The following is a 19,044-nucleotide window of genomic DNA, read 5'->3' as shown; positions in this document are numbered from 1 at the left end:
GGCCTGAGGGCATGTTTCTATATTGTATAACTCCATGACTCTGGGAAGTCTCGCAGAATTTACTCTTGATAGTAGACCATCAGCTGTTCTAATACACATTTGTGTTGTTCAGCACAAACTTTGCCATATATAGCTTATGAGCTGTATCTAGGAGAATATCTGCCCTCTTAACCTTTGGATAATCTGATGTATGTATAAACTAATGACACAGTATATTATTAATTAAATTAAAATATGGCACATAAATGAACAACTGATTTTTTCCAACTTGGTTCCTGAATTAATGGCATAATTATTTGTCATATATATAATTGAGAGGAAATATTTCCCTGAAAGTATTATAAATATGCATATCTTATTTATAATGCACATAATTAAAATAAAGTGCCCTGTTTACAATCAATGTCATACAAATTACAGATTCAGTTACATTTTAGTACACTACTAACAAGGAATAATCTAATATTGATAGCATATCTCTTTATTTATTATTTGCAAATAAAAAATTTAAGCATTTCATTATGAATAACACAGAGTTACTTAAATTGCACAAAAATTATGTTTTTAACATCATGGTGACAGGTTATAGCTATACACAGCTGGAACAGGGATCGATGTTCCTTGAAATGAGCCCTAGTAGTTACCAAGAGTGTAAAAGATTTTTTTCTCTAATGGGGCACCAGTGGACAAGTCAGAAATGTCACACAGAAACTTTGCCTCTAGCATTCTGTGCTTCCTTTTTGAATTGATATTATGCTGTGGAGCATCTGCAGCTCTTGTGTTCCTGGCATAAGAACAGAGATCTGCCTTAAATGCTAACATTTTGTGGTGCTGATCTGGTCCTGATGTTGTAGAAGACTCGTGCCCAACCGCAAGTCTTTGATGTTGAAGAAAATGGACTCTGGCATGAAGTATTCCATCATTCATCAAGTCTGCTAATTTGCATGTCTTTGGACTGAACTGTATCCAAGTGCAAAAGCTATTTATTTTTATTCAGCTTGTTAAACAGGGCAAAAATATTCCATGACTGCCTGGTTGCAGGTTTTGAAGTTGCCTTTAGTAAGAGATAAACAAAAACTCTCAGCAATTTTTACATCACTGAAATAACTCATCTATTCTTCTTCTGCATTAAATATGCTTATTTTCACTCTTTCCAGTGAATATACCTGGTTATTTTTCATTTATTCTCTATTAATTTCATTAATATAATTGAATCATTTTTAAAAACAATATTTAACAAAACAGGCACCTTAACTGTCAACGTGCCTAAGTCAAGTCAAAAGGGAAGAATATCTAACAGTTGCTGTTATATAGGTCTAAAGTGTTCCTGGGTTTAATAAAATAATATTTGATAACAACTCAAGTCAATGGTTCAACATGATACAGCAGAAATGACCTTCCTCTAAAAGCCCACTATAGTTCATTCCTCATTAGGGTGCTGTTAATTTGACATTGTCTGCTGGTTACCAAGAGTGGTTCACCTTATTGCTAATTTCTTAAATGCATCTCTTTATGTGCTCTGATTCTTCCATCTCCAATTTGAACATTTACAGTATAGTAACAGATAATTCTTGTAGATATGGGACATTGTTTAAGCAGAACTGTCCTCAAGAAATATGCTAGCAGTTAGTTTTGTACCTGGTTTTATCGTGAAACAGCATTACAAGACAGAATATTCCAGAATGCTTAATATGTGAAGGTTGACATATTGTGAGACTTCATGTAAGCGGACCCAAACTGAAACATGGAGTATCACCCTTGCCTGTGGCAATGCCCAAAAAGTTGATCATTCCTCCCAAGGAACTCCAAGTCAATTTGGGAAGATGGGCAACCTCTAATTCAATGCAGAACCTGCACCTTCTGTGCCAAACAACTGTACAGAAATCTAAAGATCTCTCTGTCTCAGCACTCCCTCTGGTAAATGCATTAACATTATTTTTTTTTCATTTCCTCTTCCTTCTTGAGCCCAAACCAGCAAGGGGATCATTAGCAGTCTTATTACTGATTTTCAATCAAAGCTATAGCAGAATGAGACAGTTTGTATTGCTGCACTATATGCCTAGGTAAAATTTATTAAGGAAATCGTAAGAAGATGTAGCACAAGACCAATCCTGACTTTTCAACTAACCACTTCCCCTTAACTCCTTTACAGTTTCAGCTTTAAGGTCTGTAATTTCTCAACAGTTTTCTTGAAGGTACATATATAATTTGCTGGTTGAATACTGGGGAGTTTTGCTTCACCAGGTATTCACAGCAGAAAGTATTTTTTCTAGAATTTACGGTGGAAACAATTGTGAACAGTGTACAATCTGACTTTATGAGTACTGAGCTTGAAACAAGTAAATCTCTGTATTGATTGCCAACTCCTTTGTTTCTTTTTTTTTGCATTTGAAAATCACCCTCCTGAAATTTTTCATATTTTCCTTTAAAAGTCTCACTGATACTTCAAATTTTGGTTACTGTTTTGATGTTTGAGCAGTTCAACAAACAATTCAAATGCGTGGAACGTGCACAAAATCATGCAGGAACTCAGCAGATCAGGCAGCATCTATGGAGGGGGATAATCAATCGACATTTTAGGCCAAAACCCTGACAAATTTCAACTGCTAATTCCCCTCCATCGATGCCTGACCTGCTGAGTTCCTCCAAATTTTTCTGTGTATTTCTCAAGATTTCCAGCATCTGCTGCAATGCTTATGTCATTTCAAATACTGTACATAGATCAGATGACTAAACTTGTGCCTTGTGCTTTGACACAAATACATCAGATCATAAGACCATAAGACATAGGAGCAGAATTAATCCATATGGCCCATCAAATCTGCTCCGCCATTCAACCTTGGCTGATCTATTATCCCTCTCAGCCCTATTCTCCTGCCTTCTTAACCTTTGATGCCCTTACTAATGAAGAACCTATCAACCTCCACTTTAGATATACCTCATCACTTGGGCTCCACGGCTATCCATGACAATGAACTCCACAGATACACCACCCTCTGGCTAAAGAAATTTCTCCAAGGTGTGTTCTAAAGGGATGCCTTTCTCGTTTGAGGCTGTGCCCTCTGGTCCTCCACTCACCCACGTTAGGAAACACCCTCTCCACATCCACTCTATCTAGGCCTTTCAATACAGTCTCTCCTGATGGGGTCTGCTGGATGGCAGTCAGGAATGCAAGCCAAAAGCTGATATGGTTTTGTTACTTTGAGGGGCCAGGCAATCAGCCCCCATGTGGATATAGCCTCTGGTTAAAATGACCTTAAGCCACCCTTTAACCCAATGCACGTTCTGTATTACCTGCAATGTTCTTTCTTCTCCATTTCCAGAATAGCAGACTAAACAGTATTTTCAAAATGCTGGTTTACCAGGAAACAAATAAATAACATTCAGACTCAGTCCAAGCCTATTCTCATTGCTACCATCAGGTAGGAGGTACAGGAGCCTGAAGACACACATTCAACAGTTCAGGAACAGCTTCTTACCCTCTGCCATCTGATATTCTGAATGGACATTGAACCCATGAACACTACCTCACTACTTCTTAATTTTTTTTAATTTTTGCACTACTTATTTAATTTCTATTTAACATATATATACACACACACATACATATATATACACCTAATGTAATTCGTGTTTTTTTCTCTATCCAGGCCATGTTCTCTTCTCACTGTTGCTGTCAGGACAATGACACTGGAGGCTCCAGACCCACGCCATTAAGTTCAAGAACAGTTATTACCCCTCAACCAACAAGCTCTTGAACCCGTGGGGATGACTTCACTCACCCCATCACTGAAATGTCCCCACAACCTATGGACTCACTTTCAAGGACTCTTTATTTCATGTTCTCGATATTTATTGCTTATTTATTTATTATTAGTAGTAGTCAGAATGCCTGATGGAAGACTGCCCAGGGACATCTTGTACGGCCAACTGTCCAGTGGTACCCGAAAGCGAGGAGGCCAGTGACTACAGTACAAGGATGTTCTGCACAGGAGTCTCAAGAAAGCTGACGTTGCCCCATCAGCATGGGAGAATCTGGCTCAAGATCGCTCACAGTGGAGGGACGCAATCAGAAAAGGTGTGGACGCTGCTGAGAACAAGCTCAAAGAGGCAACAGAGGAAAGGCACAGGAAGTGCCACAACAGAGCTTCTGCCCCTGCTGCCCTTCCAGGCCTCACCTGCCAAGTACGTGGCAAGCAGTGCCTGCCAAGGATCGGCCTGTACAGCCACTCCAGGACGCACATATTAAACCCCACTAACTGACTGAAAGGAACCATCATCATCGCATGGGATGGATAGCCAGAAGAAGAAGAGTATTATTACTTCTTTTTTTTTGTCTTTGCAGATTGGTTGTTTGTCCATCCTGTTGGGTGTGGTCTTTCATTGATTCTGTTATTTTCCTTGGATTTACTGAGTATGCCTGCAAGAAAATGAATCTCAGGTTTGATTATGGTAACAAATATATACTTCGATAATAAATTTACTTTGAACTTTGAGTAAAACTATCCAAATGCAAAGAACAATTCCAGCTCAACTCGAACCACTGAGTCAGAAGCAAAATGCTTGCACTACTCTATTTTTTTTGCCACATTCCTTATTTAGGGTATGACAGCACTACTGGGGCTGAGACAGGAGTACATAACAGATGGACAATCCATGCGGAAAAGATTCATGAAAGTGCAGTCAAACTGCCTGGCTGTTAATGGGGGAGAGACCTTGTTGAATGGTAGATGGGTCCCTCTTTGCCTTTCACCCCGTGATAACTACAGTGTGTCCAACAGTCACAATCAATCAGCCCATCTGATAAGTTGTCAGAATCTCTGAAGTGTTAAATTCCCCTTCTCAGAAGACTTTAAATGGGTGAAAGGATAGAGAGAAAAGAGAATGTATTTAGTCTCCATGGGCTCTGGTCTAGGCCTGCTCCAGTCAGATTGTGCTACCGCTAACAAATCCAATAGCTTTTAATCTGATCATCTGTACTCCAGTTTTCATGCTGTGTTTTCTTCATAGTCACCCGTACTAGTTCCAGCCTGTGACTGTGTGATAAGATGCTGGAAATTTAGTCATCATCTGTGGCGTTAGAGAGCCCAGGGAACAGCTTATGATATTCCCATAACCTTAACATTAGATATGGACTGTTCCAACCACTATAACGATTACATCCTGGATATTGCTAGATTTTTTTTTTAAGAAAGGTTAGCTTTAAGAGATTATTTTAAATCAAGAGCATTGCAACTCGGTGATTTACAATGAGTTGCAAGATCCACACAGCTTGGATGAATCTAAGAATATACAAGCAGAAATAAGTTGAGTCACATTACAAACCTAGTTGATCTGTGGCTTGTACAGCAGTAAATAATGGAGCTGTGATTTTCTGAAATGGATGGGACTATCTGGATAACATAACATGTTATTACCTATTCTGTTCAGCAACACGGTTACTATTCATATAATGCTATGCCACAGATTCATTTTTTCACTTTGAAGTCCTAAGGTTAGCAGATGAGATTGTATTTAAATCCTCATACTTAATTGAACCCACAGACAATTTGAAACCTTTAAAATAGTTAATGCAATATACAGTATTGTGCAAAATTCTTAGGCACATATGTAGAGCTAAGGTGCCTAAGACTTTACACAGTACTGTAGTAATTTTATGTATTGCACAGTACCACTGCCTCAAAACAAAGAAACAGATTTCATGACATATGTGAGTGATGATAAACCTAATTCTGATATGGGTCTCTATTATGGATTTAGAGTGGGTAGGGGCAGGGAGAGGGGAATCATGGTTGGGAAAAGGAGAAGGGAGAAGGGAGGGGGTGAGAAGCACCAGAGCGACATTCTGTAATGATCACTAAACCAGTGGTTTGGAATCAAATTACCTTGCCTGGTGTCTGAGGGCTGGGTATGTCTGCACCTGCACCACCCCCAGCCTGATCCTGGCACTCCTTCGCTGCCACCTGTTCCACACTCTCCCGTGGCACTCCACCCTCACCATTCTCAACATCCTTTGCTCCTGCCAGATTTACAGACTCACTCTCCACTCCATGTTGACAAATACAGTACTGTGCAGAAGTCTTATTCACCCTAGCTATATATGTGTGCCGAAGACTTTTGCAAAGTAGTCTGAGCACTTTTATTTTCAACACTCATCCAAAATTTGAGACAGGCGGATATAAGGTCAGGTGACAAAAAGAGGTCAGTATTAAGGACTACACAAAAGGAGTAAAGAAAGGTGAAATGCTTTTTGAATGGGGGCAGAGAGGATAGGAGAATTCATAGTTAATGGCCTTGACAAAAGAAGGCACAGCCGCTTAAATTGCTTTGAACTTAAATGGTACCCTTAGCATAATGAAATGACCCATTGTATTTCCCATGCAACAACTACGAGGAAGAGTGCATCACAGTGAGAGAAGAAAATAACATCATAGAAGTTCATCTAAGTGAACACATTCTCCATGAGGGCCAATGAGGCTGCAACTACACAGATGGGGACAGGGTGGAACAAATGCATCACTACTCTTCCACCTCCAGATGCGAAGTCTCAGAGAAAACTATACCCCAAGATACACCCATAGGCGTATCAGTCTTTCACCATTCTAGCTTAGGCTTTGGCAATCTTTTACTTGGATGCGTCTACAAATGCCCTTGCTGAGCCCCGTGCAGAATCGGAGAGCTTGGTTACAGGCTGGATCAAGGCAGTGGTGTACTGGCTCCAGAGCGTATCAAAGCAAGTGAGTTTGATGTTTGGTCAAAGATTCAGGCACCAGGCCGGATTGAAAAGGTCAGGGTATCAGGTCCCGAGGCAAGGGGCAGGCCGGTTCACATTGCTGCTCCGTGACTCAGCTCTGTCGAACTATGGGGCTCCCTGGACTTCCGCTCAGAATGCTATTTGCTTGCGGTTATTGTTGGCGTAATGTTTTTTTCTCTCTCTGCACACTGTGTTCAATGGTCTTTTTATAATGAGTTATTTTATCTGTTAATGGATTCTTTTTTGATGGGCATGATATGTTTCTATTCTAGGCACATTTGACCGTCTTATATTTTATATTTCTTTTGGGTTTGTTTGTTTCGTTAGGAGACAAATCTTATACTGTATAATATATACCTACTTTGATAATAAATGTACTTTTTGAATTTTACAATCAAACTGTTCAGGCATAGTGTGATTATGTGGTGGCATCATGAGGTTGGATCCAACAGTATTTTTCATGCAAGTTACATTCTTTGGGAGGTAGACATTATCGTCGCTATGTGCCACGTCATATGATGTGGGTGATCATGGTCTTTCCATGACCATGATCGTTCTTGACAATTTTTTCTACAGAAGTGGTTTGCCACTGCCTTCTTCTGGGTTGTATCTTTACAAGATGGGTGACCCCAACCATAATCAATATTCTTCAGAGATTGTCTACCTGGCTTCAGTAGTCACATCACCAGGACTTGCAATATGCGACCATCTGCCACCTGCTCCCAGGGCTTCACATGACTCTGATTGGGGAGCTAAACACATGCTGCACCTCGTCTAAGGGTGACCAAGGGAGGTAATCTCAAAATAAATGCATCATATTTGTATAAATTTGCATGATCCTGTTTCAAAGATCAACCACATATTGAATGATTGGTAACCCTTACCAATTGTGCCTTGGTGATAGCAGTCAATAACAAAAAATCAACAACACCTGAAACAGTAAGGGAACCTGGTCTCCATGTTAAATTGTTGAACTTTATCTTCCTGGCTGTTGACCTCAGAAGGGAAGATTTTGGATTGATCACACGCGCGAAGAAGGTACTTGAAATCTGTCTCCTGGAGATGTGGGATGTAGACTATGAAATCCGTGTGGCCCATATTTGATCACTTGGAAGGGACTTCTGAGGCTTGTTATGGCTTTGACATCACTAGTTCAGATCTACTTGTGATAAGTATGATCTCCTATGACCAACTTTCCCATTATGCCTTGAGAGAAGCAATATTCTGTGAGGTCTATTTGAGTTGCTCAGTCCCCTAAAGCTCCTCTTACTCCAATTATTCATCCATGTGGAAATGACTGAAAATAATATCACCTTTAATGACAAGCGAAAGAATTCTGAGTTTCAATTGTTGCCCTTTTCGTATTTAATCAGAATAGTCTCACATGAATCAATATATTGAGGTGGTTGCAATCCAGAAGGTAGATGTCAGATGCATATCCTTTTACAGCATCCTAGGTCTGAGAGTCAAACATCTGCTTAGACATAACTGGTGGTTTCAGTGATTCTGGGCCTCCTCTTTCAATGGCTTAAAATGGTACTGCAGCACAAATATTGTGAATAGACTGCCCATGACAGAATGTCACTGTGGACAAATTATCACCATCTAAAATAGTTTCCAGTGAAAATGCACTGAGAATATGGCATGCATGCTCTTTATTAACAACTTGCCAGCTCAATTCACACCAATAGGCTGGATTGAAAAGGGCTGTAAGGGATAGATTAAAGAGTAACATTTGAAAAGAAAATCACTTGCCTAGGTTTCAAGGGGTACACAGAAGTTAACTACCATTGGAAGTAAGTGGTTAAATTTCTTTAGGGGTTCTCTGAGTTAACCACTGGATCTTCAGAAGATACATGGTAAAGGAGCTTCCTGTTGAAATTTTAGTGGCAAGACAGAAGAATGCTTGAAGAAGTTCACCCATTTTGTACAGAACCAGCAAGATGCAGACTGACAATTTTAATAGGTATCTTCATTCTCACTTTCTGCAAACTTTCAGTTCTCAATTTAAGCACACCTGCATTCATTTTGACATGATAATGCTACATTTTTATTACTCACTTTCGGTTATTCACATTTCCTTTCACTTCCACACACAAAAAAAATCTCTTTATTCTCAATTTCTTATCACTTTGTGTTAACTACAGATCAAAGAACATGAAAAGATAGGCAAACAGGAATTTTCTCAATCCATCAATTCTACTTAATTTCAAGGAAATACCCCATTTTATTGACCATTCAGAGATTCGGAAATCGTGCGATCAAGTAATATGCAAATGAAAAGGAGTAGCATTCAAAACAGTCCATATCAAAGAGTGTCAAAGATCTAAAAATGAGCATTTTTTTCTTAGTTTTCAAAGATTTCTTTCAATGTGTCATCATGTAAGTTGGCTCAGAAAGAAATTCAGTCTGATAAACAATGTTCAATTAAATAAATTATATTACTGAGGAAATGTTCCACTGAAATTAATATGAACAATATTTGCTTGTAGCACTGATGTGCAATCTCATTGGAATAAGGCTAATAGCTGTTAGCCATACAAACATGTAAAATTACAAAGGTTATGCAACAATTAGCTCAAGTCTGAGGAAGGTTGTCTAAGGCAGGGGTGTCAAACTCATTTTAGGTCACGGGCCGGATTGAGAAAATTGCAGCTTCATGCGGGCCGGATCAGTCGGACGCGTGCGAACACAGCTTTCGTTGCCTCCGTTTTTTCAGCTTGCTCTCATGTGTCTCAGTCTCTGCTATAACTACAAAGTGTTTCACTTTACAAATTCCGTTTCTTATGAAGAAGACTGCCGAATAAACACTAAAAACCCTGAAAACCTGGTACCTGAATAAACTCAGCATTAGCCATATCATACGCCATAGGCGCTTCGATTACTGGGGCCAGCTTTAATAGTAATTAGATATTATCTCGCGGGCCAAAGATAATTCCACCACGGGCCAGATTTGGCCCACGGGCCTTGAGTTTGACATATATGGTCTAAGGCAAAAGCAGGATCTAGATCAACCAGGAAATTGGACTACGAAATGCAGGTGGAGCTTAACTTGGACAAATCTGAAATGTGATGCAGAAATTAAACCAGTGCCAGACATATACAGTGAAAGGCAGAGCCTTTGGAGGTGGTGCAGAACAAAAAAACCTAGGGGTACAAATATATAGTTGCAATGCAGATAGACAAGGTGGAGAAAAAGTCATATAGCATGCTTACCTTTATTGGTCAGGACATTGGGTAGAAGAGCTAAAATGTCATATTACACCCATGCAAGACCAAACACTGGGAGGACCAAGGCCAATACTTTCAAATCCTGATTGAGAAGTCTGTACCTCCCTCTGCAATTGGATCCTGACTGGAAAACCACAATCTGTGTGGATTGGTGATAACATATCCTCCTCACTGATGATTAACACTGTCGCACCTCAGGGGTGTGTGCTTAGTCCACTAGCTACACATGACTGCATTTGCCTGCATAGTTCAAACACCATTTATAAATTTTCTGACAATACAATCATTGTTGGTAGAATCTCAGGTGGTGACAAGAGGGCGTACAGGAGTGAGATATGCCAACTAGTGGAGTGGTGCTGCAGCAACAACCTGGCACTCAACGTCAGTAAGACAAAAGAGCTGATTGTGGACTTCAGGAAGGGTAAGTCGAAGGAACACATACCAATCCCCATACAGGGATCAGAAGTGGAGAGAGTGAGCAGTTTCAAGTTCCTGGCTGTCAAGATCTCTGAGGATCTAACTTGGTCCCAACATATCGATGTAGTTATAAAGAAAGCAAGACAGTGGCTATACTTCATTAGGAATTTGAAGAGATTTGGCATGTCAACAAATACGCTCAAAAATGTCTATAGATGTACTGTGGAGAGCATTCTGACAGGCTGCATCACTATCTGGTATGGGGGGGTGGGGTGGCTACTGCACAGGACCGAAAGAAGCTGCAGAGGGTTGCAAATCTAGTCAGCTCCATCTTGGGTACTAGCCTACAAAGTATCCAAGACATCTTTAGGGAGCGGTGTCTCAGAAAGGTAGTGTCCATTATTAAAGACCTCCAGCACCCAGGGCATGCCCTTTTCTCACTGTTACCATCAGGTAGGAGGTACAGAAGCCAGAAGGCATGCACTCAGTGATTCAAGAACAGCTTCTTCCTCTCTGCCATCCGATTCGTTGGCCAGCTGGTGGCACAATAGCATCAGCGACGGACTCCGAAGTGAAGGCTCCCGAGTTTGAATCCAAGTCGGGCCACCCCCGAGCACGCTTTCCATCCGTGCCGGGTTGAGTGTCGAGCTAGCCACTCGGCCTCGTAAAAAAAACAAGGGTCAAGTCAGGAACGTTCATACTGTGACCCAGTTAGTCCGAAAGGAGACCAATCCTGACACCACGCACCTGACAAGAATAGCTGACTGTCTGGTGCGACACGCTAAAAAATGAAAAATCTGATTCCTAAATGGAAATTGAACCCTTGGACACTAACTCACTTTTTTAACAGACAGTATTTTTGATTTTTGCACGTTTTTTAATCTATTCAATATACGTATGCTGTAACTGATTTAGGGATTTTTTTTTGTCTTCTATATTATGTATTGCATTGAACTGCTGCTGCTAAGTTAACAAGTTTCACGTCCCATCCCAGTGATAATAAACCTGATTCCAATTCTGACCTCCTTCATTAACGCCATGAAAAGAATACCAGCTACTTCTTCCTTTCCAGCCAAAGGAAATCTCAGGTTGTATGAGAATGTGGTACTAATGCTCTTCCCAAAACAGGATAAACATAGTGAACATAAGGTCAAAAAGGGGGAATTACCTATAGTCGAAACAAATGTGGAAATATTGGGAAAGAACCAGGGGTTTCAAAATAACAGGACACATTGATGGGCAGAAGAAAAATTAAATGCCTTGAGAACATGTTTTGGAGAGATAGTCAAAAGAAATCATCCAAAGCAACACACAGAAAATGCAGAGGAACTCAGCAGGTCAGGCAGCATCCACGATAATGAGTAATTAGTTGGCATTTCAGGCCCAGATGTTTCTTCAGGTCTGGAAAGGAGGGGGGAATATGGCAGAATAAAAAGATGGGATACTGACTGACCTGCTGAGTTCCTCCAGCATTTTGTTTGTGTTACTTTGGATATCCAACATCTGCAAACTTCCATGTGCTTAAGAAATGATTATGTCCAATATCTAGAATTTCTAACAAGAGCACCAAAATTATTTAATTGGTTACTTGCATTACATCACAATCTGTGACCTTAGGCTTACATTCATTAGCTGATAACTCTGCCTTCGTTACAATGGGAACTTTATTTCAAAATATTTTTTTGCTAATTACACTTAAAAAAAAATCTGTGGAAATAAAGGCAGTATGTTAAATTCATCTTCTTCCCTTTCTTATAAAAACACTGGGGGCTGGAATACCCCTTAAAATAAGATTGAGTTAATTCTCCTGCTTGCTTCTCTCTTTTTCCATTCTCCACTTTGATGCCCTCTCCAACTCTTCTCCTCTCATTATCTGCCCATCACCTCTATCTGGTTCCCCTTCTCCTTCCCTTTCTTCCATGATCCACTGTCCCCTCCCATGAGATTCCTACTTCTTCTTCCACCTATCCCCTCCCAGTTTCTTACTTCATCCACCCCCCAACTACCATCCTCCCCTTCAACTGATCTCATCTATCCTCTGCCAGCTTGTATTCCAGCCCAACCCCTACCACTACTACCACCAATGTCTCATTCTGGCTTCTGCCCCTTTCCTTTTCAGTCTCGTTGAAGCATCTTGGACTGAGTCATTGACTGTTTATTCCCCTCCGTTAATGCTGCCTGACTTGCTGAGTGTCTCCAGCATTTTGAGTGTGTTGTTGTAGTATATTTTTAGCATTCACTGAATCTCTTGAAGTCAAGAGATTGAAGTTTATGAAGTCAATTCTTTTTCATATAGAGTATCAAGCTCCAGTGTGCCAAGTCCTCCACCTTGTGCTCCTTTCCCTGAGCGAGATGCAAAATACCTCAAAGTGAAACACACAATTCTATGACAGGTAGAAATCTCTATTTTCATGTTTATATATATTCCAGATGCCAAAGGCAAGTATATTCTCACTGAGGAAATTAAGCACTGAGTCAGTGTCAGCTGTGTGGTCCCTCTACAGCATCTTAGTTATTATAGCTCATATGCCTTGATGCAAGTTAGTCCAAACTAAAAACATACAAAATATGTCTTCTAGTATTAAGTACAGTATATAGTCAGCATAATTTTTAAAAAATGATAAATCTACTAAAATACATATGTGCCGCAGGTAAGGATTCCTAAGGGGAACTCCCTACCTAGCTTCACCATTATTGAGTCAGATGAGAATTGCTAGAAACAAATAAGCTACATGTGTCAATCTGTCAATACATCAGAAATATCTGTCAATCTGGCTGGGAAGACTAGGATCCATGAGTGAGTCAATTCAAGTCAATTAAATCAAGTTCTTTCATTTACGTAGACCATTAATTGAAACACATTTAGGTTTTAGGCTATAACACTATAAGACAGAATTGGGCTAATCAGCCCAACAAGTCTGCTCCACCTTCTGTCATAATAGTTCATTTATTAGCCCTCGTCAACCACATTCTCCTAGCTTCTCCCCATACCCTTTGACACCCTTACTAATGAAGAACCTATCAACTTCTGCTTTAAATATAACCAATGACTTGGCCTCCACAACCATCTGCAATGAGTTCCACAGATTGACCACCTCCTGGCTAAGAAACCTCTCCTCACCTCTGTTCTCAAGGAACATCTTATTCTGGGGCTCTACCATCTTATCCAAGAATCCCCCACTACAGGAAACATCCTCGCCAAGTCCAGTATAAGTAGGCCTTTTAATATTCAATAGATTTCAATGCAATTCCTCCTTATTCTTCTATACTAGTGTACAAAAGTCCTAGGCACATATATACAGCTAAGGTGCCTAGGACTTTTCTGCAGTACTGTAATAATATGTGAGTGATAATAAACCCGATTCTGATATGGGTTTCTATTGTCAACTGACAGTGGGAAGGGGGCAGGGAGAAGGGAATCATGGTAATCATGGTTGGGAAAAGGAGAAGGGAGAGAGGAGGGAGCGAAATGCACCTGAGTGACATTTTGTAATGATCAATAAACCAATTATTTGGAATCAAATTACCTTGCCTGGTGTCTCAGACCTGGGTGTGTCTGCACCTATGCCACCCCCTGCCCCTGGCTCTCCTTCTTTGCCACCAGTCCTACACCCCTCCTGTGGAGCTCCACCATTGCCATTCAAAGCAGCGTTTACTCCCTCTCCCCCCTCCCCCTCCCCTCCCTCTCTCTCCATCTCTCTCTCTCTATGTCTCTCTATCTCTCTCTCTCTCTATACATATACACACACCTAAGACTGTTGCACAGTACTCTAACTTCCCCCAAGCATAGGCCAGGAGCTTTCTGAAGTGAAAAGTTGTAAGGCTGTTAATAATACTTTTAACATTCAGTTAACATTTGCAAATGAATATTGGTTTGCAAGTAATTCTGCCCTCTGTGAGAATGCTACCTTAATTAGAACATGAAAACTGTTCAAAAAAAAACCTTCCTTACTACAGTTTTGATAAACATTGCAGAAACCATGTATTTCCATTTTATCACAGCCAATGCTACATTTAAAATAGAACTCAAAGAATGATAACATGGGACAGTTAACTTCAGAAAATCCTATAATTTTAAATGTTTTAACCAATAAGTTGTTTCATCTTCCTTCATAAAAAATGTATAACAGTGTGATTTGCAATGATTTTCTGTCTTTGCCTATTTTCACATTGTGAAGTCAGTTCACTATTTCCTTCAATTCGCACACAATCAAAGTCAGATGAAATTAGGCCAGAGCTGTCTCATTTGTACCCAGAGTGACAGCGACAAGCCTAGCTCCGGGAGTTTACAGTGAAAACAGCTCCAGTTCCTTTTTTCACCATCAATTTTTCATTAACTACCAAAAGCAGAAAAATTAAAACATCTTAGCATCTATACCCTACCTGCTTCAGAAAGGAACACCAGAAAATATTAACACTGTTGAGTGATTTCTAACTATATATCAATTTTATTTTGGAAATCTCAGCCTTTTCTTAAACTTGTGTTTGGCAGACAATATTACTGTATGTTAACTAATGGTGTACATATCTGTTTAGTATGATAACTTTGTTACTTCCTGTATTTTTTTAAAATATAAAATTTGGTGTAGCACGGTAGCGTAACGCTTTTCAGTGCCAACGAGTAGGGTTTATTTCCTGCCCTGTTTGTAAGGAGTTTGCATGTTCTTCCCATGACCACGTGGGTTTCCTCTGGGTGCTCTAGTTTCCTCCAAATTCCCAAAGTTGTACGAGGCAGTAGGTTAATTGATCACATGTGTGTAATCGGTCGGCATATACCTGTGGGCCAGAACAGCTTGTTACTGTGCTCTCTCTCTAAATATAAATAAATATACAAACTGCATTCACAGCTCACTAAATGGTTTCCAGTGAAGGATCTTGCCCTAAAATATCAATCATTTTGTTCCTCTCCATAGATCCTGCTTGATCTACTGAGTTCCTCCTGTTATGAAACCAGTAACTGGTTTCACTTACCAGCAAAGATAGATATGTCAGTTGAAGTCCAATGGTACTATTTTCAAAAGTTTTATTAACAAAGGGGCACAAAAATTAAGGTTAATACAAACATTCAGATAACATGCGTCAATACTCAATCTAAAACGCAGGTACATTAATAATCACTCAGAAATAAGCTCTTTCGTTGTCTAGGGTATAATACTGAGTCCAATTGGAAATATAAAGAGTCACTCTGAAGTCTGCAGGCTTTTCCCTTTTGGTTTCACGTGTTGGAGAGAGAGAGAGAGATTGTTAGGAAAAGAGAACACTTGCCGTTGTCTTTATGAATCAAATCCTCAGCCTCAGAGGATTTGGCTTCCCTGGTGTTAAATAAAAGCGGTTTTCCGTTGGTTCTAGCCACAAACTCCGCATTCGGAATTTAACGCACGTGGCTTCCTTCAAAATGGCTTCCCGTTCCCACGGGAAGCGGTATCGTGCTTCTCGGTGTCTCCTTGGTGCGTCTGAGGGTCGTCCTCTTTCAGACCCTTCTTTATACTGTCTCACGGGATCTCAGGTGTCAATCAGGTTGCAGGTGATGCAATCTCTCTCTCAACCAGCCCACTTTGCCCGAGGGCTTTACAATGTCCCTGCGAGTTGGCACGTCTGCAGTTCCCAGGTGTCTCCTGAGAACAATGCCACAGTCGCCAGCTTTTGTCCCAGTGGAATGTGGTATCCAGCACGTCGCTGTCTTTCCATTTCCTGTGTCCATTCGGCATCTCTCTCTCTCTCTCTTGCTCTCTCTCGGGTCATTGACCCCCCTTTCACTAGGGCTCTTGCAATTCTCACAACGGAGGGGGCTGGTATCATAACACTCCAACATTTTGTGTGTGTTTCTCACTAAATGATTCCTTTAGGTGGTCATAGCCAGGAGACATAGTGGGGATAAGCTCCTACTATCTATTACATGTTCTCAATTGTGTGAGCCTCAGTTAGCCTCTGACAGCCAAGTGCAACTCCTGGCCTTCACGTGTAGGTTAGCTAATCAACCTGATGGAACCACTTCTACCATCAGGAGAAGGGACAAAGACAGGTTACTGGCACCTGCAAACCAATCGCTTTGGACAGATGGGGCTTGTCAGCTTATCTAGGTGAAGGAAAACTCTGATTTCAAACCACCGCTGACTTGCAGCAATACTCACTCAGGGGTATTGTTATGAATCCACAGGTTTTGTTTATTGTGGACTGTGGCTTTAAGCACCTGAGTGAGGCGGGACTATGACGTCAGTCACAGGCTGTCGCGGTCTGTGTGGATTAAAATACAGAGACACACACGGTAAGAGAGTTAGAAAGAAGCTTGGCACAGCTGGGGCTTGGAACTCTCCTATGCCCACAAGGGTGGGTTGATCATCGGCACACGGTGCACAATGAATGTATGACAGTCACTTCGTATAATCCATAGGAGTGGATTTTTGGGATATCCTGTGGGACCACTCATGTGTTAGCCCTTGCCTGGGTGTGTTGTGTGGTAACCTCTGGAAGACGATATTCCTGTGACAAGTCACTTTTGGTGATGACTCGTATGTGGATTTGGAACGATACGATGGACAAGGTCTACGGCAACTGTTATCTCATTTTACCAGTGTGGAACCTGTGGAATACTTTGTACTGACCTTCTCTCTCCAGTACAACGTGGATTACAAATATCTCTTTCCCATCATTTATTATGTGGATGACTTAACCTTCCTACTTTACCACCTCAAGATTCTAAGCCTTATTCCCCCAAGCTCAATACTTACACACACATATACACATAACACTGTTAACTTCTGTTTATCTTGGTTTAAGTTACTATATGATAAGTAGTTACAAATAAAGATAATGGTTTTAACATCAAAACCAGAATCCATGTGTAATCTATTACTGCTGGTTCATTTCTAAAATGTTGCATTTCGTAACAGTATACTCACTCGTAGGTAGTCCTACGTTGAGTTCAATGCTCAAAGAACAGCTTCTGCGAGCCGTTGGTGTAAGACTGTATCAATCGCTGCCGTTCCTTTGGATTCATTAGCTGTGCTAAGTGGGGAACTGGCTGCCTGGACAACAGCTTGCTCTCCGTATTGTACTGCCCTGGCTTGCGTATCATGTAAACAGCTAAGATGCAAAATTCATGGTTGACCCCAACCAACTGAGAGCCTCAACTCACTATTTTTGTTTTTGTTTTTAGGATAAGGAGCAGCTTATTAGACTAGAGCAGTTAAAATGGAATACAAATCACTCATAACATGTATTGGTTCTGCTGGTATTCACCAGTACTTTCCCAGCTCTAGCAAAAAGTATTTGTCAAACTTTTCAACTTTCCCTCCCTGCATGTTGCAATATGACTCCACAAGTTGAATATCTACAACTGGTGTCATCCCAAAGGCACAACACAATAGCATCAAATAATTAGGGTTACACAGTCATATCTATCTAAATCTTCAGAAATCATAATACTAAACACCACTAGAATAGTCCAAAAGTTCCTAGCAATTGACGAATGAGCATGTTTGGATATGCCCGTACCTCAGGTTTTACCAGCTCGAGCTGTGAGAAAATAAATAAAATTAATAATAATAATATTAATAACTCTTAATTCTAAATCAAGCCCAGCAGAAAAGTAAAAATCTTTCATGTCGTTATATTGACATTCAAAAAGCATTTGACTCTGCCCCATAATCATGGTTAATAGAAGCTCTTTATATACTGTACAAACTATACCCCATACTTGTGAAATTCCTTCAACATCCAATGAAGGATTGGCATACTGTTATGTCCCATCTATTAACATGCAAAAAAAGAACAAGCACTGTTATCAAAAAAACTGAGTTATTTTCCAGGGCAACTCTCCAAGCCCACTATGGTTCTGTCCAGCTTTAAACCTGCTCTCTAATTTACAGTTATGAGCTGGCATTTATAAGTGTCAATTGAGTCTGTACCTCTAATAGTTCTAAATATTGAGGTAAGTTAGGGTAAGTTGGGCATTGCGTAATAAACCAGATTTGATTAGGAAGCTTGAGGCAAAAGAACCCTTAGGAAGCAGTGATTATAATATGAATAAATTTTTCAGCATCATTACAGAAACAGGTGCACCATTGAAGTATTTCTTAAATAAAGAAATGCTGCTCTGTTCACTTCATTTATGTGGCATTTAAAATTCCAATCAAGGATTGTTACTTCTGATTTAACAAGTTCCCAAGTTTATCAAGAAGTTCATCTGTTTCGACTTTAGGACCAGGTAAAATTATTTCAGTATTATTTTCATTTAGTTTTAAGAAATTAAGTTTATGCTCTTTAATGATGTCTCTTAAGGGAAGCAATGTATAAGAAGAGCAGGGGACCAGGACAGCTTCCCTGAGCAACATCAACAGGTTCATTGTCTCTCGTAGAAAAACAGTCTGCAAGACTGACAAAAAAATTTCTTTCTGAGATATATGAGCAAAACCTAGTGTGCCAAAGAGGTCTACTCAGTTCTTAAGGTGATCAATGAGAATGTGGTGGTCAATTGCGTCAAAGGCAGCATTTAGATCTAGGAGAATTATAAGTGTGACCCTATAGGCATCAGTGCTGGGCCAAAGGTCACTGACAATTTTGGTAGTTGCTATGGTTTGCTCTAAAGTCTGACTGTAATTTTTCTAGGGTATTGTCTCATCCAGAAAGTTGCTGAGTTGGTT

At 40.3% G+C, this 19,044-nt stretch overlaps 1 long non-coding RNA gene across 1 annotated transcript in view; it reads right to left on the bottom strand.

Annotated features, from left to right (window-relative positions):
* Positions 1 to 527: 527 nt before the first annotated feature.
* Positions 528 to 19,044, bottom strand: part of LOC140713985 (uncharacterized) — a 91,080-nt gene continuing 72,563 nt past the window's right edge. The window contains exons 6-7 of the long non-coding RNA XR_012095797.1: positions 4,324 to 4,420; positions 528 to 1,054 (exon numbers count right to left, since the gene is read on the bottom strand). This is a non-coding gene — a long non-coding RNA (uncharacterized lncRNA). The remainder of the gene's footprint in view (positions 1,055 to 4,323; positions 4,421 to 19,044) is intronic.

Source organism: Hemitrygon akajei, chromosome 20 (assembly GCF_048418815.1).
Source record: "Hemitrygon akajei chromosome 20, sHemAka1.3, whole genome shotgun sequence".
In the NCBI taxonomy this organism is placed as follows: Eukaryota; Metazoa; Chordata; class Chondrichthyes; order Myliobatiformes; family Dasyatidae; genus Hemitrygon; species Hemitrygon akajei.
This window is presented reverse-complemented; position numbering and strand designations above follow the sequence as displayed.